Source organism: Aedes albopictus, chromosome 2 (assembly GCF_035046485.1).
Source record: "Aedes albopictus strain Foshan chromosome 2, AalbF5, whole genome shotgun sequence".
NCBI classification, from domain to species: domain Eukaryota; kingdom Metazoa; phylum Arthropoda; class Insecta; order Diptera; family Culicidae; genus Aedes; species Aedes albopictus.
The window spans coordinates 289,402,515-289,429,692 of record NC_085137.1 but is presented as its reverse complement, the minus strand read 5'-3'; the positions used below and the strand labels follow the sequence as shown (position 1 = coordinate 289,429,692).

Here is a 27,178-nt window from a genome sequence, read left to right as displayed (position 1 = left end):
TTCACTCAGTACTCTACAAACATACTTTTATGTGTACAATTATGTTAAAATTCCTTGTGTTATTAAAAAAAAACTGATGTGTTCCACACGGCTTCGCTCATCATATGCATACTCCGTAGACTTCAAAATCCGTGATTAGGTTTTGAGTTTCGTTTGTGGACTCGTTCATAAATAATTGCTCATATCTCTAAAAATTGAGCAGATAGAACAAAAAGTTGTTCAAGTTGCCTAATAATCACATTTCCTTCAACTTTGTTGAAGACCTAAAAACTTTCCATATTTATGGAAAAAAATCACTCACACTTCTAAAAGGATTAATCACATTAGTATCATCTTTCAAAAGAAGGATTCCAACATACCATACAACTTCATCGCAGACAATAAACTTCAAAAATCAACTTTTCAGGTTCAAAATGATTGATCCCAAACCTGGGCTTCTGGAAACAATGTGCACCCCTAGGATCCTTGGAATCACTCTGAAACGAGGTGGCCGTTGTTTCCAAACAATATATTTTATGAAAATACAATTATTTTTCAGTTCTCTGCACTAAAATAATAATTAAGTCATTTCTGGAGGTGAAAACATACGTTGCGCTTAGAGAAGTTATGAGAAATCATTTTTGATCATTACGTAGATTAATATAGCTTTTTATAACAGGGTGTCTACTCATAGCTCAAAATGAAATTCCCTGAATTTTCCAGATGAAATTTTAAAAGTTTATTCAAAAAATAACCCAAATTTTCTAAAAATAATATAAAGAATGACTTAGGGTATCAACGGCAGGTTGGTTCTCTTCGTCATGAGGGTTTTATGTCGGCCAAATTGCCTGAAACTTGATCATATTCAGCTTGGTTAGGATGGATTTTGTGCCAACTCTGAGTTCAACAGCTGAAACCTAGGTTTAAAAAAAAAAACATGACAAAGAGAACAAAACTGTCCAAAATACGTAAGTTCCCCTGCTCTTCAAAAATCTTTCAAGATTTCTGAGCGTAGTTCCTGGAACTTCTTACAAAGTAACTTCCTGGCTTTCCGCAAGATTCTTTCACGAGATATCTGTTTGAGTACGTCCCGATATTACTTTCAAAAGTTTTCCGATATACTTCCAGAGATTCTCGCTGGATTCCTCCTGAAGATCTACCCAAAACTATTCAAAGTTTCTTCAAGAATGTCATTGGTTTAGCCTCGTAGCCATGCGGTTAGAGTCCGGATGGATGAGGGTTCGATTCCCACTCCGAGCGATGAAATTTTTCACGAGAATAGCTTCTTATCCGTAGCCACTCCGTGTTAAGTATCGTTCAATCGGTACAGCCGACGGCTGAAGCCAATGTGTCCGTGTCTTTTTTTAATGGTTTTCCGGGATAACTATCCAATAGTTTATATCGGGTTTTTTACCGATAGTTTTCAGATATTTCTCTTGTTTTCCTCGCGGAACTGCGTCCGTAGCTACTTTCAAGATCCCATGAGGTATTCAGAATTCCTCCTTGGTTGTCCTTAATATTTCTTCTCGGGAATACTATTACCTAGAACTTTTTTCGAGGTGTCTCATTTTATCTCCGGTTCTCTTGAAGTTCCTGTCGAGTTTTCTTCAATAACACTTTGCGGAGTTTTTCGCAAGATTTTATTTGAATTCCCTCGAATATTTCTCCTGGAACTTCCTATAAGGTTTTTCGTAAGTTATCTCAAGAGACATTCTGAGGAAAACCTGTAGAAGAATCCCTGCAATAATTTTCGGAGAAATCCCTAAAGGAGTATCCAGAATCTTGGGATAATTTCTGATAAAGATTCCTGGAAGAAATTTGGGAATAATGCAGAGAATATCTGTAAAAAAAATCTCAGGTGGATCATTGCCAGAAATCTGGTACAACTACAAGGAAAATCTTGGCTCTGAATAGAATGCAAGAGAAGAATTCAGTGAGAAATATCAGCAATAACTCCTGTGGAAATCCCAGAAGGCACTCTGGGAAAAAAACCTTAGGAGAAAGTCCAGGGTAAATTCAGAAAAACTCTGAGAAGCATCTCATGACCTACATCGGAAGGAATCTTCTGAGAGAGATTCCAGGAGATACTCCGAGAGAAATCTCAGGTAAAACATCAAAGTAAACCTTGCGAAAACATTTAACATATTCCTGTAGGAGACCAGGAAGAACATCTCGAAGAAATTCTGGCAGAAATCCTACGAAGATTTCTTTGAGCAAAACACTGGAGGAACTACGGAAAGAAATAGCATCCCCGTGAAAAAATCCAGGACAAATCGGTTAGAATTCAGGAATCCTGGAAGGAATCTTGAAGTATACCTTTCCAGAAAAAATCAAAATGGAATACCAAGAAAAATAGCGTCAAAAATTCGGAAGGAATTCAATAAGAAATCCTGAGAGACAATTCCAGGAGGTAATTCTAAAGATGTTTCAGAAAGAAACCCTGACGAAAAAATCCTTGTAGCGAAATTTCTACATGGATTTTTACTACCAGGTTTTTATTTATTCATACGACCCAATGTTATCTTTTATCGGAGTAAAATTTCCCTGATTGCTCAAGATATTCCCTGAGTATTCCAGGTTTTCCCTGTTAAATGAAATTCACTGAGGATTCCCGGTTTTCCAGGTTTTTCCAGGTAGTAGACACCCTGTATAATCCTAAATGTGTTCTCAATATCAAAATTCACAATTTCATCGCTATTACCTACATATTACACTATTAAAACGTGTTAAAACTTTTTGGCCATGAAATGTACTGCGTTACTCCAGTAAGCGATGGATCAAGTGATGTGCGTAGTTCGAGTATCAGGGACACTTTTGAGTCCCTTCGAATCTCTTAGAGGGTTACGGCAAAGTGGTGGTCTTTCGTGCTTGCTGTTTAATATTGCTTTAGAGGGTGTAATAAGGATAGCGGGGATAAACACGAATGTAACCAGCAGAGAAACAGACACATTGTGGCAGGAAATCGAGCTTACTTTGGACTCCGCAGAACTCTACGATCAACAAAGTTCGCCGTCGCATGAAGTTAGCTATCTACAAAACGCTGACAAAACGACAAACGAAACTCCATTGGAGTTTTCGAACCGAACATGTTGCGTACCATCTACGGCGGAGTGCAGATGGAAAACGGAAATTGGAGAAGGCGAATGAACTACGAACCGCATCGGCTGCTGAGACAACCAACCATCGTCCACATCATGATGTCGGATAGCAACCCGACTAAAATGGTTCTCAGGTGGAGGACGATCTGCGGATCCTTCGCAGAGTGCGGAGCTGGAGACACACAGCTAGTAGAATGGAGTAGAATGGAGACGACTCCTATGCACAGCAGAGGTCACTCAGGTCGTAGTCTGATCGGTAAGGTAAGTACAGTATGCGGCAGGAAAAAATGCGAAAGTGTTTTTCAACTTCAAACCTCATTTTCGTCCATTTGACATTAACCAATCTATGTTTCAACGTTCCATGATCTATAATAGGCTAGTTTTCTGAAAAGCTAATTAAAATTTTTTCCATTTTGGTCACTAACCTTTACAGGGCGGCGCCTGAAGATGAAGACAACCAGAATTTTCAAACCGCAAAAAATCGCACAGGTCGCTAAATTTCGCATCTGATAAAATAAAATTTTTGATTTTCTCTACAATATCATCAAATATATGTACTTATTTCATCTGGTATGTGACACTACATGGATCTGGATCAGTGTGGTCTGGTTGTTCATCGAATTTGAGCTAATTTTGTGACTGTTATAGTCATTTTGTTTAATGACCATTGGGCGCGCAGTTTATTGATATCCGCTTATTAGGCCTACATTATCACATGTTAAACATCAAATATGTTCATTTTTATTTTTCAGTGCTAGAATATAGACATTGACTGATACACTGTCATGAAAAAATACACATATATATCCTATATTTAGCGTGTAATAGTGCCTTGAACTTTTCGCATTTTTTCCTGTCGCACCCTGTAAGTCATCGACTATCTTTAAAAAAAATCCATTTGATATTCATGATGAATATCGGTAGTTTTCGAAGGTAGTCGATGACATTTACCGTATGCGTGATAATGTTTGCACCATCGTACAAATAAGGTACCCATACCACCTGTACAGACAATGTCTTGGTTTTTATTGCATGCACGTAAGCTCTAACTCATATCACAGTAGGTTGCGGGTAAAAAAATCCGATTTCTTAAGTTTAAAATTTGCACCATGAAGGGGTAGCAGCGGTAGTCGGGACTTGTCTACGCGCAAATGTAAAAAAGGACATTTCAGGAGTGTTCAGGAGAACCGTAAAACAGTCTTAGACCGAAAAAAACAAGGCCAACTATTCCCGAAGGTGTCCACTGGTCGTCCAAGGTTAACATGGATTAAGAAAGCTATCGCTGCCACCAAAAATAAGATTTGGGTGAATTATATGCGCTCAATGAGGAAAATGGCAAAGAAACGCGAAATCAGCGACTTAACGGCATGGCATATCGAAAAGGAAAATTACGGTGGCCTTTATGATCCTTCGACCATAGAAAAAAAAACTTACATTATTACCAATGGCATCCAGGAGCTACGAGTAGCGCCATATAATAAAGTCTTGAATTTGCCCGAACGCAACCTCCGTTTTTTTCGATTTCCGAAAAACTATCGATCCGTACCAAATTCCAGAATCAATAGTTATTATAACTTTTGTTTATGTGTCAATGTCTACACCATTAGGCAATGTCAAAATAAAAAAATAAATTTAAAAATTGTTAATCTTGGTTTTGACACTACCACGGATACTTTTCAACATTTGTGCGTGGACAAATCACGAGCTAGGTTGCCACTTAGTAATTATGCAAGTGTTAAACTAAGAAAATCAACACTTTTTATTCACAGCCTACTATGATATGAGTTATAGCTTAAATGCCTGCAAATAAAACCAATACATTGTCTTCACAAGTAAAACTGGAATTTTATTTAACGATGGTGCAAACCTTATCACGCATACGGTACTTAAATATTAAAGTGAAAGCGGTTTTTCCGTGACTTTCTTGAAGAATTGGTCTAACAGGCACAAGTTTTTCATATTTCGTATTTTCAGGTTCAACTTCTGAAATGAGCAGTCAGTGATTGAATCTAGATATGTCTAAATGATATTTTCAGCACTGATAGTCACTCAAGCTCATGCTTATGTCCCGCTGAGGAATCCACTATTGGTTAAACTACCTTACGAATCACTAACGACGTGTTGCATCACTGCATTCGGGATTTGAAGCCTTTGATGTTTTCCAAATATTCTAGGTATATACCGTTTACTCTTAACTTGAGCACATCACTGGCTGAAAAAAACACACTTTGTTTTCTCCCGAATTCATCACATGTAGTGTATGCATACGCTATAGACTGTAAGACTAGATAAAAAATACTACCCGCTTTGTTAGCGTTGGGCCCCGAAAATATGAGCTACACTCACCTGTTACGCTTGGAGATGAAACTATAGTGCACTGATGATAACTCGATTATTACCGGCCATGTCATGCAAACTGTGATTTTCATGCTCTGTACTATTCAAACAATATCACCGAATGCTAATCTGAGCAACATTTATTTCAATATTTGGCGATTAGATGTTTTGATGTTTGCTAAGTTGCAATTGACGAGTGATCAATTTCAATTTTCCCATTTGATTCACTAATTACTAACGATATTTTGTAACTTTGAACTCTTTGTTTTTACTTTTCACACTTTTTTTTAAAGCTATGCTATGAATTTTTACAGCACCAATTTTCATTCACGTTTTGGTACAAACAATATGACACTTTGTATATTTCTTTGTCACCGAAACCACTACTCTCTCCTGCCGGTCTAGGTACATAGACACAGTCTGTGAATATTTATTTCGTTTCAATTAATTCAAAAATTGAAATTCCAATTTTATTTACGAACAGTTTTTACTTTGGCAACCAACGACAACGAGAGCTCCACAGGGTTGGGATTTTTTTTTTGCGCTACACGACTTGTTTCAAGCACTTTTTTAAAAAATCGTAATTTCATCAAACTTCGAATTAGAATTGGAAGTCTGCATCAACGACATTCGCCATGTGTTTCGACGCGATATTATTATTTGCCTTTGATTTGTATCACGTTCCGTAAATTTATCAGGAGCACCTTTTGACCCGTCCGTACCGATTACGCACCCGACACCGACTGACTTGATTGAGCCTGGCTGATGGTGGTCGGTCGGCTTGCCAGTAGGATATTTCTTCATCGTGGCTCGCACACGATATATTGATAGCTGCTAGTGGTAGATATGTATATCTATAGTCCCACAGTATAGAGAACCGATGATGGACCATTATATGGAAAATATACTACGATAATACTCCTGATGAACCATTGCTGGGCATTCGGAAAAGCTCCGTTTCACTTCCGTACCACGAGGACCAACAAACGATTGTATAAATAGAAAAACACACGATTTGCAAACAAAAAAGACATATTGGACTCGAATGGTGGTCGTTGTTGGATCGGCCGAATATTTTGCTCCGTTAACCCTCTCTTTCCTGTGGCTGCTCCTGAGTAACACTGTTTTGATGGATTCAAGACATACCGATTCTGCTGGAAATTATCCAAGAGGTAGCGATTGATATATAGAGCTTTAACTACATATTATCAACCAAGTTTGGCCGAAACGTCTAAATTTTTAATGAAAACTTTTCCACAAGAATTAATAAAAAAAAAACAACTCGGTCGCTCATTTCTTGAGAAAATTTAACTATAATTCCTAGATTTCTCCATAGGGAACGTTCAAAAATTACGTCAAACATTTGGGGGAGGGGGGGTCTAGAAAAATGTGACGGTACGTGTATTGGGTATAGGAAAAGTGCGTGACAGAGGGGGGAGGGGGGGTCTAGAAATCCCGAAAAACGATGGACGTAAGATTTGAATCTTCCCATATACCACCAACTTTAAAAAATCAGAACTTAAGGCATCGTAGAAACATAAAGGGAATTCACTAAACAGCGTAAACCGTTGCGTAAACGTCGTGATCACCAAGGCAGTATTAGATTATTTTATACGCAATCTTTTAAAACATTTGAAAAGCAAAAAAAAATCATAATGAAAACTCAGGAAAAAAACGATGGCAGAACTCCAGAAAAAAAATCAAACAACATAGGGTCACAGTGCTATAAGTATTATTTTTTATACGGACTCCCTTCTAATAAAAATTACATAAGAAACAAAATTAAAAGCGCAGCAATCTTTTGTTTTATAATGCACCCGTATGAACAGATGAAGCAGTCTTCATATTATAGACAAGAATATTTGCTTTGCATCCATTCCTATGCTTTATGCTCTTAACACAGACAAACAGATGTAACACTCTGATAATTCCTATGTAGCCAAATAGCGGTCAAAAAACTTTAAAGCTTGCATTAAGTCATACTACGTATACGTTATCACAACATTTCGACATTATGGCTAGTTTCCACTTCGTACGTACTGTGCAAAAAGATAGGACAAGTAATGATCAATTCGCAGGACTCAATTTCGCAGGAATTCGCAGGAAATCAATTATTCGCAGAACGAGGACTGCCAACGAGTGACGAACGAAAAGAGTGCCGCCAGAAGTCATGCTAGTGACCGGTACTCGGCAGAACAGAGAGCGGTACAGGGTTGCAAGAGCAGAAGAGAAACGAATCCACCACAGAAAAAACGGCAACATGAAGAGAGTGTTATTGCTGCAGCGCAGGAAAGTATGGACAGGAACGATATGCGGAGGTTTTATGCAACTGTCAATGGCGCGCGGCACAAGACTGCGCCAGTGCCCGCCATATACAATGCCGGGAAGGAAATTTGCTGACAAACAAAACAATGGTGGTAGCCAGGTGGAAGGAGCACTTCGAAGATTTGTTGAATGGTAGCAGCGAAGGAGCACCCAGGAACAGGATTAACATAATGGATAAGAGTCAAGCAGTGAAACCACCAACACTGGATGAGATTAAAAAGGCCCATAAGGAGCTGAAAAACAGCAAGGCTGCTGGGAAGGACGAGATCCCGGTCGAACTTCTTAACCCTCTAATACCCAAATTTTTGATTTTGATCTAAATATCATTTTTCGTCATCTAAAATCGATTTAAACATGTTTTGGAAGATGATTCTTTTTTACACTAAATCCTTTTTTTACGCGATGGATGCGTCCGCGCAAAAAAAGATCGTGTAAAAAAAGTTCGCGTAACTTCGTGAAATCGCGTAAAAAAATCAATGGGAAATCTTTTTTTACGCGATTTGCCCTCCGCAAATAACCAAAATCGCGTAAAAAAAAGTCGCGTAACTTCGAGAAAATCGCGTAAAAAAATCGTGCAAAATAAAATCGCGTAAAAAAAGTCGTGTAAAAAAAGGATTTAGTGTAATTCCCGATTTCGTGAATTTCAGATTTTGATTTTTCTAATTTTTATTTTTGAACATCCCCACACTTTTATATTTTTCCTGGAAGCCAATTTGGGGAACGGAGATTTTATGATTATTGTTGAAATATTATTATTTTAAATTTTTTCACAGAAAATTTTATTTGCCCTGTAATTTTAAGGAAAATAATTTTAGAGTGTATTCGATTCCCTTAAACTATTAAAAAAAGATAGAATGATTTGGAAAAAGTTTAAAATATGGTAATTGGGTTTTTAAATTAGGAAAAATGTATTGATTTGACAGCTGGGCAACTGCTTGACAGCTCCGCCCAGTACAAAATGCGACGAGGGGTGATTCGACAAATCGTTCCCATACTAACTTCAAACTGATTTTCAAATAGGTTCCCGGGCTTCAAAACTCATGAAAATTTGGATTTCGGCTCAGTTTTGCATGCAGATTCAGAATATGAAATTATCTCAACAACGCTAAAGAAGCCAATTGTAGCGATTCAACACAAAATAAACAATGACTTTTAAAAGGTGACTAAAACATCAATTTTTCAATGATTTTTAAAAAATGTAAATACGCTTTAAAATACATCAAAAACCATTTTGAGATATACAGAACAGTCCTAAATATCAGCCAAAAATATAAATAATTTGATTTTCCACGAAACAAAAATTACAAAAATGCTCAAACTATACCCCGCCTAAAGGCGGGATTGGGTATTAGAGGGTTAAGCACGGAAGCGAGCAGCTACATCAATCCACCAGGTTATTATAAAGATTTGGGAGGATGAAGAATTACCCACAACGACGGAACAAATGTTTGTCCTGCGGATGATCCTAGATAAATTTCGGGAATATAACTTGCAGACTCACCATCTGTTCATTGATTTTAAAGCAGCGTACGATTCTGTGACAAGAAATGAGCTTTGGCAGATAATGTTAGAACATGGTTTTCCGGCGAAACTAATTAGACTGATACGCGCAACGCTGGGTGGATCAAAATCAAGTATTCGGATCGCGGACGATGTGTCTACGTCGTTTGTGACCTTGGATGGATTGAAGCAAGGGGACGCTCTTTCAAATTTATTGTTCAACATTGCACTCGAAGGAGCGATTAGGAGGTCAGGCGTGCAGAGGAATGGCTCTATCATCACACGGTCGCTCCTCGGTTTGCGGACGATATTGATCTCATCGGCATCGATCGCAGGGCAGTGGAGGAAGCTTATGCTCCTCTGAAGAGAGAGACAGCGAGGATAGGCTTGACGATTAACTCTACCAAGACGAAGTACATGATAGCGAGTAGAGACAGAAGCAGGCCTAGTGGTGTTAGTGCTGAGGTAGTGATTGATGGGGAAGAGTTTGAAGTTGTTGAAGAATTTGTTTATCTTGGAACACTTGTGACATGTGACAATGATGTTTCCCGTGAAGTGAAAAGGCATATTGCAGCTGCGAATAGGGCCTTTTACGGATTGCGTAGCCAGCTTAGGTCCCGTAACTTGCAAACGCAAACAAAATTCGCTCTGTATAAGACGCTGATTCTTCCGGTTGCCCTCTACGGTCACGAAGCGTTAACGTCCACGGAGGTAGACCGAAAAGCTTTTGGAGTTTTTGAGCGCAAAGTGCTGCGGACAATTGTCGATGGGAAACAAGAAAATGGAGTGTGGTGCAGACGCATGAATCACGAGTTGTACCAAGTGTACGAAGATGCGAATATTGTGAAACGTATAAAATGCGGTAGACTTCAGTGGGCTGGACACGTAGTGCGAATGTCGGAAGAAAGAATAGCGAAAACAATATTCAGCAGAGAACCCGGTAGAGGTACGCGACTTCGTGGGCGGCCGCGAACTCGCTGGCTGCACGCGGGTGAAGAATATCTACGATCCCTACACGTTCGGGGAAACTGGAGGAACATCGCCCAAGACCGACGAAGATGGTGCTCTACTATACGCTCGGCGTTGGAGTAAAGTTACTTTGTAGCCAACAAGGTATCAAGGTAGGTAATCAATATAAGAAAATTAAAACACCCTTCGCACACTGCTCATATCGCGGTTTCCTGCAATAGGGGCACAACTCAAAATATGTGAATTTTCAGAATGAGCGTTTGAAAATTGGCAATCTTGAAGCACCTTCTGCAAGTTCACTTATTTCTCTCATCATTTGACAAAAGTAAACGAATTTTGATTGTTGTATCATGGAGAGGGACTGAAGAACTATCTGTTTCATAAATTTTCGGTTACTATTTTTCAACGACTATTGAAAAATCAAACTGATTTTGAGTTGTGCCTTTATTGCGGAAAATTGATAAAAATGCATAATTCTCGCGTTTCTTATCAAATTTCAGAACGCGTATTTGTGAGATGAAAGTTTACATAGTTTTTCATCATTTGCCATCAAAATCTCAAAAATGACAAATTTTGAGTTGTGCCCCTATTGCAGGAATCCGACGATATATGCTACTTGTGGGTTCCTTCATTATTGGCATGTGATAGCAGTCAACAGAAAAGAGAAAAGGTCATCTCTAAAACGGTTTTGGTGAAGAAAATCGTCGATCGATGGCTCAAACTTGTTGGCGGACAGGGGGCAGAGACCACGAAACCGCAGGGAAATCACGCGAAAATAAACGGAACTCGAAGGCGTACTTCTTACAACGTGTCTTTATTCGCAAACTTGTACAAAGATACTGAATGGAAATTATCTGTCACTGTTTGTTTACTATTTCTCTTCTTCTTCGCCGTTCGCCGAACGATAACGGCCCAACGACGAACAGGGGTGTATTCGCGTTCCCACTAGGGTGGCATATAGGGATGCCAACACTCCTCCTCGCGAATTCAGCCCTGAGCTCCTCCTAAACCCATCGCGGTCGCGAATCTCTTCAGCTTGACCGAACCAAGCGGCTTGGTCAAGGCATCCGCTATCATCTCCTCCGATGTGCAATACTTCAACTTGATGATGCCTGCTGCACAAAGCTCTCTCGTATAATGATACCGTGTAGCGATATGCTTGGATCGCCGTTTGAATTGATCCAAGACAACGAAGTCAAGACAGCTTTTGTTATCTTCGAAGATTATCGTCGCCACGTCCTGTTTCGCACCTAACTCCTCCAGTAGTCCACGCAACCACACAACCTCCTGCACAGCTTCAGATAAGGCTACATACTCAGCCTCCATGGTTGACGTAGTTACGCAGCGCTGCTTTCGGCTTGTCCAGGTTACGGTGGCTCCTCCTACGCGGAACAGGTATCCACTACATGGTCAGCAGTGTCCCCTGCCCAATCAGCGTCGCAATAACCAGTCAACTCCAACTCCTGTGTCGCATCTCCAAGCTTCAACACGTAGTCTTTAGTGTAAACCAGGTACCGCACGATTCTCTTCCCTTCCGTCCAGTCGACTTCCGACGGGCAGCTAACCTTTCGGCTTAGTATTCCAACACTCGCTGCTATGTCCGGACGACTGTTTGTCGCGAGATAGAGTAGAGACCCAATCAAGCTATGAAACTCGACGTTATCACTCAGCTTCTTACTGTCCGAAACAATCTTGAAATAACCCGGATCAACGGGGTACTTTGATCCCTTCGATTCATCCAGTCCGAACCGCTTGGCAACCTTCATGATGAATGCACTTTGGTTGAGACTGTAGATACCGGCAGCATCACGACTGACTCGAACGCCGAGGAAGCAACTGATGGCCCCGAGTCTCGTGATCTTCAAACGTTTCTGCAGCTCCGCTTCTACGATGTGGATGGCTTCTTCCTGCTCGCACACTACCAAGAAATCATCTACATATATAAGGAGGTAAATCCATTTACTCCCTCCAATCTGCTTCCTGTACAAGCAGGTGTCCGATTTGCACTGGGTGCGTTTGGTGCCAAACCCTGGCCGCCTGCTTGAGCCCGTAGATGCTCTTCAGTAGCCGGCAGACTTGCTCCTCTCTTCCCTTTTCAACGAAGCCCAGGGTGAAACCCTGTGCCACGAGCCTAGCCTTGAACCGTTCCACGTTCCCTTCTGCATCCAGCTTGGTACGAAAGACCCACTTACAGCCGACGACGTTGCGGTTTTTGGGCGGATCCACAAGCTTCCATGTGCTATTCAGCTTTAGGGAATCGTATTCTTCTTCCATTGCACGAATCCATTCCTCCTTCCGGGCACAGCTAACAGCATCCTGGTACGTTTCCGGTTCATCTTGGTTTATCGCAATCAGTCCAACTTCAAAGTCTTTGAATCTAGCCGGCAAGTTGCCTCTTGCTGCTCTACGGGGCATTTATCGTCGGGCATTCACTTTTACATTTCCGTCAACTGCATCTTCTTGTAGTTCTTCTTCACTCACTGGTTCTTCTTCTTGGTCCAAAGGTCCTTGTCCAATTTCATTCACTTTCGGCTCCACAGAAGGTGGCAGCGCAATCGATTCTTCAGCCAAATTTGGCTCACTTTTCACATCACTATTGTTCGCCTCATTTCGAAGATCTTCGACGAATTTCACGTCTCGGCTTACTGTGATTCGGTCGGTACTGGTGTCGAGGAACCGGAACGCCTTTTGCTGGCTCGCATACCCCACAAACACCAACTTCCTGGCTTTTATTTACCTCCATCTTCTTCCGGTGTTCTGCAGGAATTTGCACCCACGCTTCGCAGCCGAATATCTTGAAGTGTTCGTATGAAGGCTTCCTACCGAACCACTTCTCATACGGACTGACACCGATCGATCTCGAGGGGACCCGGTTCTGGATGTGTGTTGCTGTTAGTACCGCTTCACCCCAGTACTTTTGCTCCAAGCCTGCTTCCAGCAACATACACAACGCCATCTCTTTGAGGTAACGGTTTTTCCTTTCCGCCAGGCCATTCTGTTGGGGAGAGTATGGCGCTGTAAATTGGCTCAGAATGCCCTCGCTACGAAGGAACTGCTGCAATTCTTTATTAACGTATTCTCCACCGCCATCGGACTGCAGAATACGAGGTTTCTTGCCAAACTGTGTTTTGCAGAAGCTTACGAAGTCTCGTATCTTTTCTGCAGCTTCGGATTTCTTCCGCAAGAGATACGTAAACGTCATCCGGGTATAGTCATCCACCATGGTGAGAAAATACAAGTTTCCGCTAGGCGTGGCAGTCATCGGACCACTCAAATCCGAATGAACGATGTCCAATCTCTCCTGCGAACCGCGGTCCACCTTTTTAGGAAACGGTGTCCGAGACATTTTCCCCTCGAGGCAACAGTGACAAACTGTCTTTACTCCGCAGTCGACGAGCTTCATCCCCTCCGCATGACCGTTCATGTGTATCGCTTTGACCATTTCCAGATCCCGGTGACCCAGCCGCCGGTGCCAAGTATGTTGGCAATCGGGCGAATGAGTAGGTTGGACGGAAACCATTGCTTGATCGGGAGTGCACAGCCTGTACAGACTGCCGTAACGAATCGCTGTCGCTGAAACATCACCGGATCGATTCCGGATCTCGCAGCGATTATCGTCGAAAACAACATGGAAATTTTTCGTTGTAAGGGTACTCACCGAGATTAATCCGCTAGTGAGCCGGGGGACGAACAGAACCTCACCTAGCACAATGTCGACGGGGTTACCTGCACCGTTCAGTACGACGAGCTTTCCTTGGCCGATTCCGGCAACGTCCGCCTTCTCTCCATCAGCCAGAAGTACACTCATTCCCGTGGATTGATCCAACGACGAAAAGAACTTTCTATCGCCCGTCATATGCCTTGACGCTCCACTATCCACGAACCAACTCGTCGGCTCTCCGTGGCCAACCATCCAGGCCAGCGGGCCCTCCGCTACGCTTGCTTGTTTTGCCTTCGCTTCATTTTGTTTCTTCGGCTGATCGTTGCCTTCCTTCTTCCCGGATCCGGACGGACCGTCACACTGCAGGCTTCGGCAGTTTCGCTTGAGGTGTCCGGGCTTTTTACAGTGGTAGCACACGCGAGTTTCTTTCGGTGCACCCCCAGAAGTACTTCCGGAGCCACCTCCACCTCGTCGAAAATCAGTCCGCAACGCTTTTTCTCCTGACACTGAACCGATACCTGCTCTCTCTCGTCGTTTCTCAGCTTCGGCAAGCAGCTTCGATTTGACAAGGTCTAATGTCAGTTCAGCCCGAGGACGTTGCTCCAGTGCTGTTGCCAGGGGATCAAAGGAATCGGGCAGCGAGCACAGCAACATCGCCACTTGCCATTTGTCCGGTATCGGATCTCCTGTATCTGCAATCCGCTGCAACAAATCGGTGAATTGTTGAAGGTGCTGCTCCATGTCACCGTCCTCCGGCAGCTCCAGCCGGGTAAGCTTCTTCAGCAGATATACTTCGGAGCCTTTGTCGTGGTATTCCTTGAGCGCCGTCCAAGCAGCCTTCGCAGTGGCGCAATTCCGAACCATACTCGTTTGGTTGTCATCGATGCAGAGACCGATGGTTGCGCGAGCCTTCGTGTCCGCCTTCGTCCAGTCAGACGTCACGGGATTCGGGGGAGGATCGGAAATGACATGCCACAGCTCATCGCGTATGAGCATCATTTCCATTTTGAACTTCCACGCCTGGTAGTTGTGGTTGTTCAGCTTCGTGAGTGGGAACCGCTGTTGCTCGGCCATCGTAAACTCACTTTTCTTCCACTTGCGGAAAACACTGTGCTTCAACCGGAGCACCTTCCGAATGCGCGATTTTCGGGGACGATAACTACTTTCCGCGTCGAGCGCGACTTGGGCCCATGACCTGTTGGCGGACAGGGGGCAGAGACCACGAAACCGCAGGGAAATCACGCGAAAATAAACGGAACTCGAAGGCGTACTTCTTACAACGTGTCTTTATTCGCAAACTTGTACAAAGATACTGAATGGAAATTATCTGTCACTGTTTGTTTACTATTTCTCCAGAGAAAATAGGTAGAGAAGCGAAGAGTGAACAGCCGCCAGAACGGCAACACTTTTTCTGTTTTGATTTCATCGCTCGGATGCTGGCAACTGCAGCAAAGCAGATTAATCCACCCATCGAAGGTAGTGCCTATCTCGCATACCGCATTTGAAAACTATTTATACTGTTGTTTTATTAACTAGGCATTATTAAACTGATGCTCCAAAATGGAACAATTTTCATTAATTCAAAGAATCAATGTTATGTATACTGTTAGGGCCGATTCAAATATGACGTCCATCATTTTTCGGGAATTTTAGACCCCCCCTCCCCCCTCTGTCACGCTATTTTGTATACCTTATACATATAGTGTCACACTTTCTCAGACCCCCCCTCCCCCCTAAATGATGGACGTCATATTTGAATGACCCCTTATCCATGATATTTAAAAACTTTGGTAAAAATATGTTTCAAATGATTGCAATACTTATCTTCACTTATGCGGTAATCGTCAAGGTTTGTTGATTTTGCTCGATAGGATACCAGTTTGACGGTTCGATAAGGTATTTTTGGCTTCACACTCTTCGCTTCTCTACCTATTTTCTCTGTATTTCTCTTCTTCTTCGCCGTTCGCCGAACGATAACGGCCCAAAGACGAACAGGGGTGTATTCGCGTTCCCACTAGGGTGGCATATAGGGATGCCAACAAAACTGGGATTAAATTGGTCGGGAGTCGAACCAGAAGTGTCGAAGACCGCTAGAGTTGGCCGTAAAGTTGTTCACTCTTCTTGATTTCATTTGTTTACCATTAGAGTCAAGCTTTTATAATTGTATTGTTAGAGCAACCTTTGCTAGTTTCTACATTGCATATATTCAGTTTTCTGCAGTGTTGAATTATTGAATTATCGTATATCACCTTTCAATGCACCCTAAAGTAAAGAAAAATATAATGCATCATTACATTGATAATGCCAATCTAAAGGAGTATTGCATGAAAATTGTGGAATTACTGCATTTTGCATTGCAAATGTTGATATTCAGTCTAATTCATGCAATGATATAATGCTTGTGGTTACTTGGGAAGCAATTGAAGCTTATCTATGGTAGTTTGTAGGAAAATTCTAAAATGTGCTGTTTTTATTTTTTTAGATGAACTATTGATCTTACTTCGTAAATAATGCAAAAAAAAAATTTCTACACAAACTGAGTAAAAACCAATCATCGTCAGATTCAAGATTTTTTTAGGAATATAAAATTGCCAAATCCACCAATTACGCAGTATAGAATCGTTTTAGGTGTTATGATTGTTGATTAAAGAAGGTAAAATATTCCATGGGTATTTTAAAATTGCCAATATAGCTATGGTAAGCCTATGAAGGTTTTTATGGAAAATCAAAGGCCTTCATAGATATTTAAGGTAAAAAAAAGTTTTCGCATAAACTTTAGTTTGGCAAATGCGCATACGAGAAGAATACTATACGAATAGTATTGGTATACAAGAAACCAATGTTTTGACGCTGAAGAATATAAATAATCGTGGCTCGAAAGCTGTAAGTACTATTACTGACGAAATTCGATAGATGCGTTTTAATGGCGTGAAATATCTAACAATTTTTTTTAATAAAACTGTTTCAACTTAGAAGTTTTTTATTTGTGATCATAGAATTACATCTATAGTTTTATAATCGATTTGATTGTCAGTGTTTTAACCATGAAAACTATCTTATTTTAGGTTTATAAGGAGGAGTTTGCCTTATAACTGTTAATTTCCGACTACTGCGGGGAAAACTGCTAATAATTCCAAAAATATCCCGCTTTCGGTATGAATTATGTTAGGCCACTTGAATTAGGGAATTGTAGATCCAAAAAATGATCCCAGGAAATATGTTTTCATAAAAAATTACTTTGAATAAAATTATGCTTCGTATATAGCGTGAATGGACAATAAGGCTATAAGTTTATTATGGTCTTGTGAATCAAATTTGTCAAGAGTTTAATGTCGTAACTTGTTTTGAGCATATCATTGATGAATATAATTTTGTTTCTTGTGGAAAGACCAGCCTGTTAGCTGTGAAATTTGCAAGTCTTGACGATCATTGATTTGTGCAAAAGAAAATGACATGAATTCCACAATCAGATCAACATTTCATCTTAAAGAAATAAAACTGCATTTTTCATACAAAATACAATAGATACAAAATACAATAGATAAGCTTCATTTGCTTTTTACAACATTTTTTTCTAGGTCTAACCGTTTTTTTGTATGCAGCCGGTTGAAAGTGTACCGATTCTAAAGTGCACAGGCTTCATATTTTTCTCAGCCAGTATCCCTTCGGAAGGGAAGTAATACGTGGAGCCTGAGATGAACTAGCCTAAGTCAAAAAATCATGTACTAACCAGATTTAAACTTTTTGTAATGTCTTTTACTCATATTCATTTTGTTGTATCGTTGAAAACTATAGGAAGGAAAGGGTTAATAATTAGCGGTCGGTACAGGCAAGCACGGTATATTTCAAGTATAAAATGTGTCGTAGTATGTATGCGTTTCATGCGAAAAAAAAAATCATGATAAATTCTAATTAGTGAGCTTTCGGAAACTTCAGCTTCATAGGATAAATAAATCGGAAATGAGGCTGTTTTTCATTGATACATATATTTAAGGTATACGCTCAGCGCTGCATTTAAGCTACACTAAATTGATGACTAAGCTAAGCTATGAAGTTAAGAAGTACACTATTTGATCAATGCCAAATTTGTGACCAATTTTTATAGTTAAAATTTAACCAAGGGGTACCGGGCAAACAAAAATGTTTACCTTTCGATCAAGTCTGAAAAGTAGCTCCACAATGAGAATGCAGCATGGAAGGAGGAGAAAATATCTAATAAAAATTAACATCAGAATTCAATTTCCTTAAAAAAAACTTGAGAAGAAGCGGTGTTTCTTGAACGTCACATACGTGAGCACCGATGGAATTAACTAGATTAAAGTTCAACCATAGTTCAGTCAAACAACATTCAATCGGATATGCGCCCTGCTCGTTGACGGATCTAAAATGGATGTCAGAAAAGCGTGTTCATGATTAACGCATTAGAATTAGCGTAATGTAGATAAGCGTAAGGTGGAGTAAGATGTCATTTAAGCGATTAGCAAAATATAGTAACGAATTTATTTCATCAAGGAGCAATTAAATTCATATATCAGGCATACATACATTTATTTGTTCAACATCATTAAGACAAGACATAATCAACAATAGTACGCCACAATACTCGGTTTGTGGCTGCCGCTCTCCATCCTCGGTCGCGCCCAATGCCCACCAGGTCACGCTCCACCTGGTCCGCCCATCGTGCTCTCTGCGCTCCACGCCTTCTTGTGCCAACCGGATCAGTTGCAAACACCAGCTTTGCAGGGTTGTTGTCAGGCATTCTTGCAACATGCCCTGCCTACCGTATCCTTCCGGATTTGGCCACCTTGTGTATGCTGGGTTCGCCGTAAAGTGCAGCGAGCTCGTGGTTCATCCCTCTCCACCACACACCGTTCTCCTGCACACCGCCGAAGATCGTCCTTAGCAGCACACGTCGCTCGAAAACTCCGAGTGCTTGCAGGTCCTCCTCGAGAATGGTCCATGTCTCGTGCCCGTAGAGGACCACCGGTCTTACCTATTAGCGTTTTGTACATGGTGCATTTGGTGCGTGGGTGAATCTTTTTCGACCGCAGTTTCTTCTGGGGCCCGTAGTAGGCCCAACTTCCGCTGATGATGCGCCTCCGAATTTCACGGCTCACGTTGTTGTCTGCCGTCAGTAAGGATCCGAGGTAGACGAATTCCTCCACCACCTCGAAAGTATCCCCTTCTATCGTAACATTACTACCCAGACGGATCCGGTCGTGTTCGGTTCCGCCTACCAGCATGTACTTTGTTTTTGAGGCATTCATCACCAGTCCGACCTTTGCTGCTTCGCGTTTCAGGCGGCTGTACAGCTCTGCCACCGTTCCAAATGTTCTGGCAATAATGTCCATGTCGTCCGCAAAGCACACAAACTGTCCGGATTTTGTGAAAATCGTTCCCCGGCAGTTGAGCCCGGCTCGTCGCATCACACCTTCCAGAGCGATGTTGAAGAGTAGGCATGAGAGTCCATCATCTTGTCGCAGTCCCCGGCGAGATTTGAATGAACTGGATAGTTTACCCGGAACCCTTACGCAGTTTTGCACACCGTCCATCGTTGCTTTAATCAGTCTAGTCAGCTTCCCAGGAAAGCCGTTCTCGTCCATGATTCTCCATAGCTCTGCGCGGTCGATACTGTCGTATGCCGCTTTGAAGTCGATGAACAGGTGATGCGTTGGGACCTGGTATTCACGGCATTTCTGGAGGATTTGCCGTACGGTAATGATCTGGTCCGTTGTCGACCGGCCCTCAATGAAGCCGGCTTGATAACTTCCCACGAACTCATTTATTTTAGGTGACAGACGACGGAAGATGATCTGGGATAGCACTTTGTAGGCAGCATTCAAAATTGTGATCACCCTGGAGTTCTCACATTCCAAATGGTCGCCTTTGTTGTGAATGGGACAGATTACCCCTTCCTTCCACTCCTCCGGTAGCTGTTCGGTTTCCCAGATTCTGACTATCAGCCGATGCAGACAGGTGGCCAACTTTTCTGGGCCCATCTTGATGAGTTCAGCTGCGATACCATCCTTACCAGCTGCTTTGTTGGTTTTGAGCTGGTGAATGGCATCCTTAATTTCCCTCAGCGTTGGAGCTAGTTCATTTCCGTCCTCCGCTGCACTGGCGTCGTCGTTCCTTCCGTTGCCGTGGGCTCCCGTGCCTACGTTCTCCGCGCCGTTCAGGTGCTGATAGAAGTGCTGCTTCCACCTTTCGATCACCTCCGTCCGTCAGGAGGTCTCCGTCTTTATCCCTGTAAATTTCGGCTCGCGGCTCGAAGCCGTTACGAGATGCGTTGAGCTTCTGATAGAACTTCCGTGTTTCTTGAGAACGGCACAGCAGTTCCATTTCTTCACACTCCGCTTCTTCCAGGCGGCGCTTTTTCTCCCGAAAGCGGCGGGTCTGCTGTTTCCGCTTCTGTTTATAACGTTCCACGTTCTGTCGAGTGCCTTGCTGCAGCATTACCGCCCTCGCTGCGTTCTTCTCCTCCAAAACCGTTCTGCACTCTTCGTCGAACCATTCGTTCTGTCGATTCCGTTCCACGTACCCGATGGTGCTCTCGGCTGCGTCGTTGATGGCTGCTTTCACATTCACTGTACTCCAGCAGTCCTCTAGAGGGACCTCATCGAGCTCGTCCTCATCTGGCAACGCGGCCTCGAGATTCTGCGCGTATGCTGAAGCGACATCCGGTTGTTTCAGTCGCTCTAGGTTGTACCGTGGCGGTCGGTAGTACCGTACATTGTTGATGACGGAGAGTTTTGGGCGCAGTTTGACCATCACCAGATAGTGGTCGGAGTCGATGTTGGCGCCACGATAGGTCCTGACTTCGACAATGTCGGAGAAGTGCCGTCCGTCAATCAGAACGTGGTCGATTTGAGATTCCGTCTGCTGTGGTGATCTCCAGGTGTAACGATAAGGGAGGCTCTGTTGGAAAAAGGTGCTACGTATGGCCATATTTTTGGAGGCGGCGAAATCAATGAGTCGTAGGCCGTTTTCGTTCGTCTGCTGGTGGGCGCTGAACTTACCAATCGTCGGTCTGAATTTCTCCTCCTGGCCTACCTGAGCGTTCAAATCACCTATGATGATCTTGACGTCGTGGCTTGGGCAGCGATCGTACTCGCGTTCGAGCTGCGCGTAAAATGCGTCCTTGTCATCATCAGTACTTCCGGAGTGTGGGCTGTGCACGTTTATTATGCTGAAGTTGAAGAATCGGCCTTTGATCAAAGTCCAAATAAAGTCGTCCATCTCCCATACAATGGAGAAAAATTTCAGGGTTCACGAAGTACTAGACCGAAAAGCTATGATACCAAAGTCCAAATAAAGTCGTCCATCTCCCATACAATGGAGAGAAATTTCAGGGTTCACGAAGTACTAGACCGAAAAGCTATGATACCTTATAGGGCACTGCATGAAATTCTTTCCTTCTCTTTCACTCTTATAGAAATTTTGTAAACAACAAGGCCAAGAAACGTCAAAATCCCATACAAAATCAAAATAATGCAGTGCCCTATGTTACCTTGCATTCTACTACAAATTAAAAATCTAGTTCTCCGCTACCGTTGCTATGAGTTACAAGCTACTGTTTATACAAATATAAACATGAAAATATCAGACTCTGGCAGGTAACGAATTTAATGATAATTTTCTTCCAACAATTTAACGTTTATTTTATTTATTTTAGGAAAAGGAAATGGTCCCCGATTATTTGCGGTCGTCAGCCATTCCAACGACTCTCCGGTTACTGATCGATTAATTGTACGAACGCTCCCTGATTATTTGCAGTTGCCTGCCTTTCCGGTCGCTAACCATTCTGGTTGCTGCTCGATCCACCGATAGCTTCTTTCGGGTTGACTTTTGGCCGCACCCCTGCAAAACTCTAGTTTTGCATTAGCCGATGTGTGACCGCACTATGGTTACTGCCCATACCGGCCACTCCTTGATGCCGCTTCAGAAACTCTCTGGCTTGACTACGCTCTACGACCGCGGCTCATTCTCCGATTAACGACAGTTCTTTTTCTTCCACATAATAAACCGCTATTTAAGTTGACTCAGCTTAATTACTCCTACTAAGTTAGAACTATCCCACAGAAAACTCCCCCCTGCTTAACACCCTGAGACCCAGGAGGCATAAAATGGCCCTGAGTGCCCGTCCCAGAAGCGGCCGTGGTTATGATCAGCTGCTTGGGGCTTGAGCCGTCCTCTTTTGGGTCAGTGCGATCGACTTTCGGGGTCAAAAATTATGTTTCATTAAAAAATAGAAAATTTCGGACTGTGGCTAGGACTGTGGCAACACACAAATTTGACATATTGAATTCATTGTTGAACTAGATTTGTTGTTCGTTGTCATAAGTTACTAAATCACAATGTTAATAAAAATGAGGTACATCAGTCAAATGTCAAACTTGGGTACCGGGGACCAAATGCAGTACTAGAGTTGGTACCCAGTCCGAGCCTGAGTGCTACGACTTTATTTGGACTTTGCTTTGATCCTCAACCTGCACATTCTTTCGTCGATCGGCCACCAACCGATCACGCGCCTCTGCATATCACCCATCACGATGAAAGCTGTTCCCAGCTCGCGTGTGTTGCCGCAGCTCTGGTAGATGGTGTGATTACCTCTAAACGTTCGCACCAAGGATCATGTCCAACACACCTCCTGCAGCGCTACGATGCCGAACCCGCGGTCCTTCAGTAGATCGGCGAGTATGCGGGTGCTCCCAATGAAGTTGAGAGATCGGCAGTTCCACGTACCGAGTTTCCAATCGCAAGTCCTTTTTGTTCGCTGGGGTCGTTGTAGTTGGTCTCGGTTCGTATTTTCTGTTGCTGATTTTCCGTTACAATGGTTTTTTACGGTTGGCTCGTAGGGCCTGACACCAACCCTCTACTTTCCTGAGGACCATAGTGCACAGTTGAGCTTAGAGTCCTTCCCAGCCGCCCCTAACATGGGGATCAGCGCTGTTGTGAGCCGCTCCTCCTGGAAAACAGACGCTCAAGTTTGCCAAAGCAAAGCCCCCCCCCCCCTTAGCCAACGGCCAAAGTTTCCACCGGGGTTGGTTATCCAATCTTCCCTAAGGTTGCTCATAGTTTCCGGTCGGTACCACGAGGAGGTAGGGATAGGAGTTGCTGGGCAGAGGCTCAATGAGATCTGAATTGCGGAGCATACCCAGCCTTTACCGTGCCATATATCAGGCATGTGTTTTACATTATCGAAGCAAGTTTAACTAGAAAGTTTGATTACTCCTACTTTTTATTTGAAACAAAAGGGCACAGTAAATGGATACCCTAAAAATCAATGGTCTCCATTCACCGTGCCCCATTTTGCTCCATATACCTAGACAACTTTACAAATTTTAATATTCGTTTATTTTAAATAAGTCATTACTTAAAATGAATATAAACGAAGAAACTTCACTTTGCTAGTTTGTTTTTAAAACAAAATAAAAGGAAACTTCTGCAACGGAATCAGGCGACTTTCCCACCCTTCCCTCTACTAAATGTATTATATCACCACATTTTGTGAAACATTTTCCACTTTTGTGGTTATTGCTTTAATTTAAACCTATAACTAGGGACAATGGAAATTCGTGATTTCGCGGAAGCCGCGAAATCCGCGAAATTGGCCTTCGGCCGCAAAATATGAGAAATCCCGCGAAATGACGCGAAAATTGACAAAATTGTGAAAATGTCTTTAAAATGTCCATAAATTTCAACTTTCTAAACATAAATTGACTGGTATCTTTTACCAATGAAAAGTTATACACAACTATGTATCGCATAATACAAGTTTACTGTATTTTCAATGTATGCTTCTTTTCTAATTTTTCGTCAAATTTGTTCCTTTTTCGATGAATTCCTCAAAAGACCTCTAAATACCAAATGAATTATTGTGCGTTTAGCACTAAATTGATTTCCGAAAAAACTTCATTGACTTCCGCTGCCTTTCCTATGCGTTAAACATAACGTCGGAAGTAGTGCGCTGTATAGAAAATCAGATTTACTGTACAGCGCACTACTTCCGACGTTATGTTTAACGCATAGGAAAGGCAGCGGAAGTCAATGAAGTTTTTTCGGAAATCAATTTAGTGCAGCAATATTTAAAAGATTGGTATAAAACGGCAGCTCTTATTCGCCACAAATCCTCTTAGGCCCACGGTGAACGACAACTTTAAGGTATTATCACAGTCAAGCAGACGTAACACTCTAGACATTCCCATTGTACACCGATTTGACGATCAATTTGAAAATTTGATAGTTGACCAACCCATGGCACTCGCATCGGTTTTGTTCGAGTTTGACGTCTGCTCACTACACTGAAAATGATCGAAACGCCTAATCCATGTTCTTTTACACGTTAATTAATCGTTCAAAACATCAAGCTATATTAACGTGTAATTCTTTTGAATCAGATGTTGAATAGTTTAGGTTCTGAACCACTGTATTTTACACATGATTTGATCGTGTTTGACAGTGTGTACAGTGTGTGTTATGTATCGATAATGGACATTAGAGATGGTCGGGTTTCGGGTTTTCAAACCCGAAACCCGACCCGAACCCGAACCCGACGGGTACGGGTCGGGTTCGGGCTTGGAAATTTGAAAAAAGCTCGGGTACGGGTCGGGTCCGGGTTTAAACAATTTCAAAATTCTCGGGTACGGGTCGGGTCGGGTTTGAATAATGTCGGGTTCAAGTCGGGTTTGATACCAATGTAGATAAATCAGTATTCAGAAAAATGTTTTATTTGTTGTATCCGATACATTTAATGATTATTATTTAACTCGGGTTTCGGTCGGGTTTATTGGCATTTTTTTTTCGGGTTCGGGTCGGGTTCGGGTTTGATCGACGAAAATTTTTCGGGTTCGGGTCGGGTCCGGGTTTGACGGAACAAAAAATTCTCGGGTACGGGTCGGGTCCGGGTTTTGAAATTAAAAATTGTTCGGGTACGGGTCGGGTTCGGGTCTGTAAAATCTGAAACCCGACCATCTCTAATGGACATGGTTCGCATATTACTTAATGTACATCACCAAATTCGCTCGCGTTAAGTATATCTTAGCATGCTTCATTTTTGGAGAATAGGAACCCTAAGCTGGGTGCCTGTTACTAATATTCTGAAGAAAATTGACATTAATGATGGCATATTAACGTGTTTTACACATGATTTCAAGAAGTGTATCTACGACTGGTTTGACACGTTAAATCCAATTGTTTTCCAACTAGTGAAAATTCATGTGTGAAACGTGTGATTCGAACGTGTAGAATATTTTCAGTGTACCGCCTATCTATAGGTCATGGTTGGCCAAACTCAATATTTTTAGCATTGGGCGCACATGTCTCCCTGACTATGATTTGAATCGAAAAATGTTCCAAGTGATACGTCTGTTTGTCTGTGGTATTATAATGAGCTTTATTAAAGATATTTTCAACCGGAAACTGGTTAATCTCCAAGTTATTCTAACGATACAACTGTTGTTCTTATTTATTTTGTTTTTTTTTTATTTCCAACGTAATCTATAATATTTATCTTATGTATTTTCGCAACAATAAGTAACAGTCACACTAGGCAAGAAAGTATAGATATAATATGTTAAATGAATTACAAGTCGCATATGATATTTTTTCAGCATGTGTCAAACATTTATCCAACGAGTCTTACCGTGTTGGATGAATATGACGAGTGATGAAATACTCTAGTTTTTTAACGTATGTCGCACTTTTTTTGTTGCAGTTACGAAATACACCCTTGTAGTGTGATATTTCCTATAGCGTCACAAGCATGTTTCAAGAGAAACCACATGTGAACATCCGCCCGGCAATTGTCAAGTCCCCGTAGTCAAGATCAAGAGTAGCTTCCGCTGTTGCTTCCACATGCAATTGGCAGCTTGCAATAATCGCTTCGATTGCATTTAATTCAAATTATCTAATGCATGTAGAAGCGCAACATCTGCTATGGCTACATGTAGGGTCTTGTACCATTTGGGCAGGTGCACCTATTTTGGGCACTTGCCGCTATAACTAAGTAAATGTCAAACCGATTGATTTGAAATATTGTATAGAGTTAGGCACGTACAGTATCTAACTCTGTACAAAAAATCAAAGCAGTCGGTTTGAAATTGACTTAGTTAGAGCGGCAAATGCCCAAAATAGGTACACCTGCCCAAATGGTACAATACCCTAGATGATCTTTGAAAGTGTTGTGAGTCATCTTTTGTTCACAAAGCTGACAAAACATTATTCCGATATAGTGTGCCAAATTCATTTAATTTTCAGGACGCTTTATTGGCCCGACTCGCATTGCAGTCCCATCTGTAAGAAATACACTACCCGTCATAAGTACGGACTCACAAAAAGTATTGCAACAATATTGCATCACCCTGACTCACCTTGATATCTCCAAAACCTGAGGACTTACAAAGATGCTGTCTTCAGGTAAGTTATTCAGAAGACCAAAAGCAACAATGAGTGTAATTAAACATAGAAAAATCGTCAAGATTTGAGAAAAAAATTCTATCATATCAAAATTTTCTCAGATTGAAACGATTTTTACTACTAAATCATCTTTTTTGCAACTAAATAGTTTCATAAACAATTTCATCTTTTTACAACTCGTTATATAAATAACTATTATGCGACTATCTCGGTTTTCGAATTCCGAGATTTGCACTGTCGAGTAATCGGCAAAATGTTTTCGTGAAATGTCAGCTTATAAATGCCAAGAATCAGTATAACACGCCTTGTTGCCAATTGGCTTAAGCAATCTACCGTCTTGTTAGTCTCGGTTTCGGTTCAAGTTCAGAAACCGACATTTTCACAGCCAAGCTCGGGAAGTAAAACTGAGTGTGTGGGCTCAGATAGGTACAGTCGTTCTACGTAAGCCATATGTGAAGAAGGGGATTAAAAATGGCCCCATGTACTGCCCCTATTCGCATAACAGTCCCATGTTTGCTGGGTTTCCTATTCACATGGGACTGTTGTGCGAATGAGGGCAGTGTACTGCACAAGAACAACTTATCAATCTGCTGCATACTAACCGCATGTGCCTTTTACTCCTCATATAAAATAATTGCCAAAATTTGTGGTCATCAATGCTTACATGTTCCAGGGAGTATAGGTATCTTTCGCATGTTTATTTACTCGTTATTCTGCCCTTGGTTGTGTCCTAGATTCCTGACCTGGCAGAACAATGTGTGTTATATATTAATGACATATTCGTCTGAAGCATTCCAAATTGGATGGAAACAACACAGAAGGATGCCGGAAATCAATTTGTAAAATTTCGATCCTTTTTATATATAGATGGAACCATTTTAATTTTATTTAC

The 27,178-nt window shown here is 41.8% G+C and overlaps 1 protein-coding gene and 1 long non-coding RNA gene across 10 annotated transcripts in view; one reads left to right on the top strand and one right to left on the bottom strand.

Moving 5' to 3' along the window:
• LOC109411098 (G protein alpha o subunit) overlaps window positions 1–27,178 on the bottom strand; it is a 289,726-nt gene that overhangs the window by 171,369 nt on the left and 91,179 nt on the right. The window lies entirely within an intron of this gene.
• LOC115266645 (uncharacterized) lies at window positions 21,409–21,910 on the top strand. The gene is made up of 2 exons (XR_003897364.2): window positions 21,409–21,485; window positions 21,545–21,910. It is a non-coding gene; the product is annotated as an uncharacterized LOC115266645 (long non-coding RNA).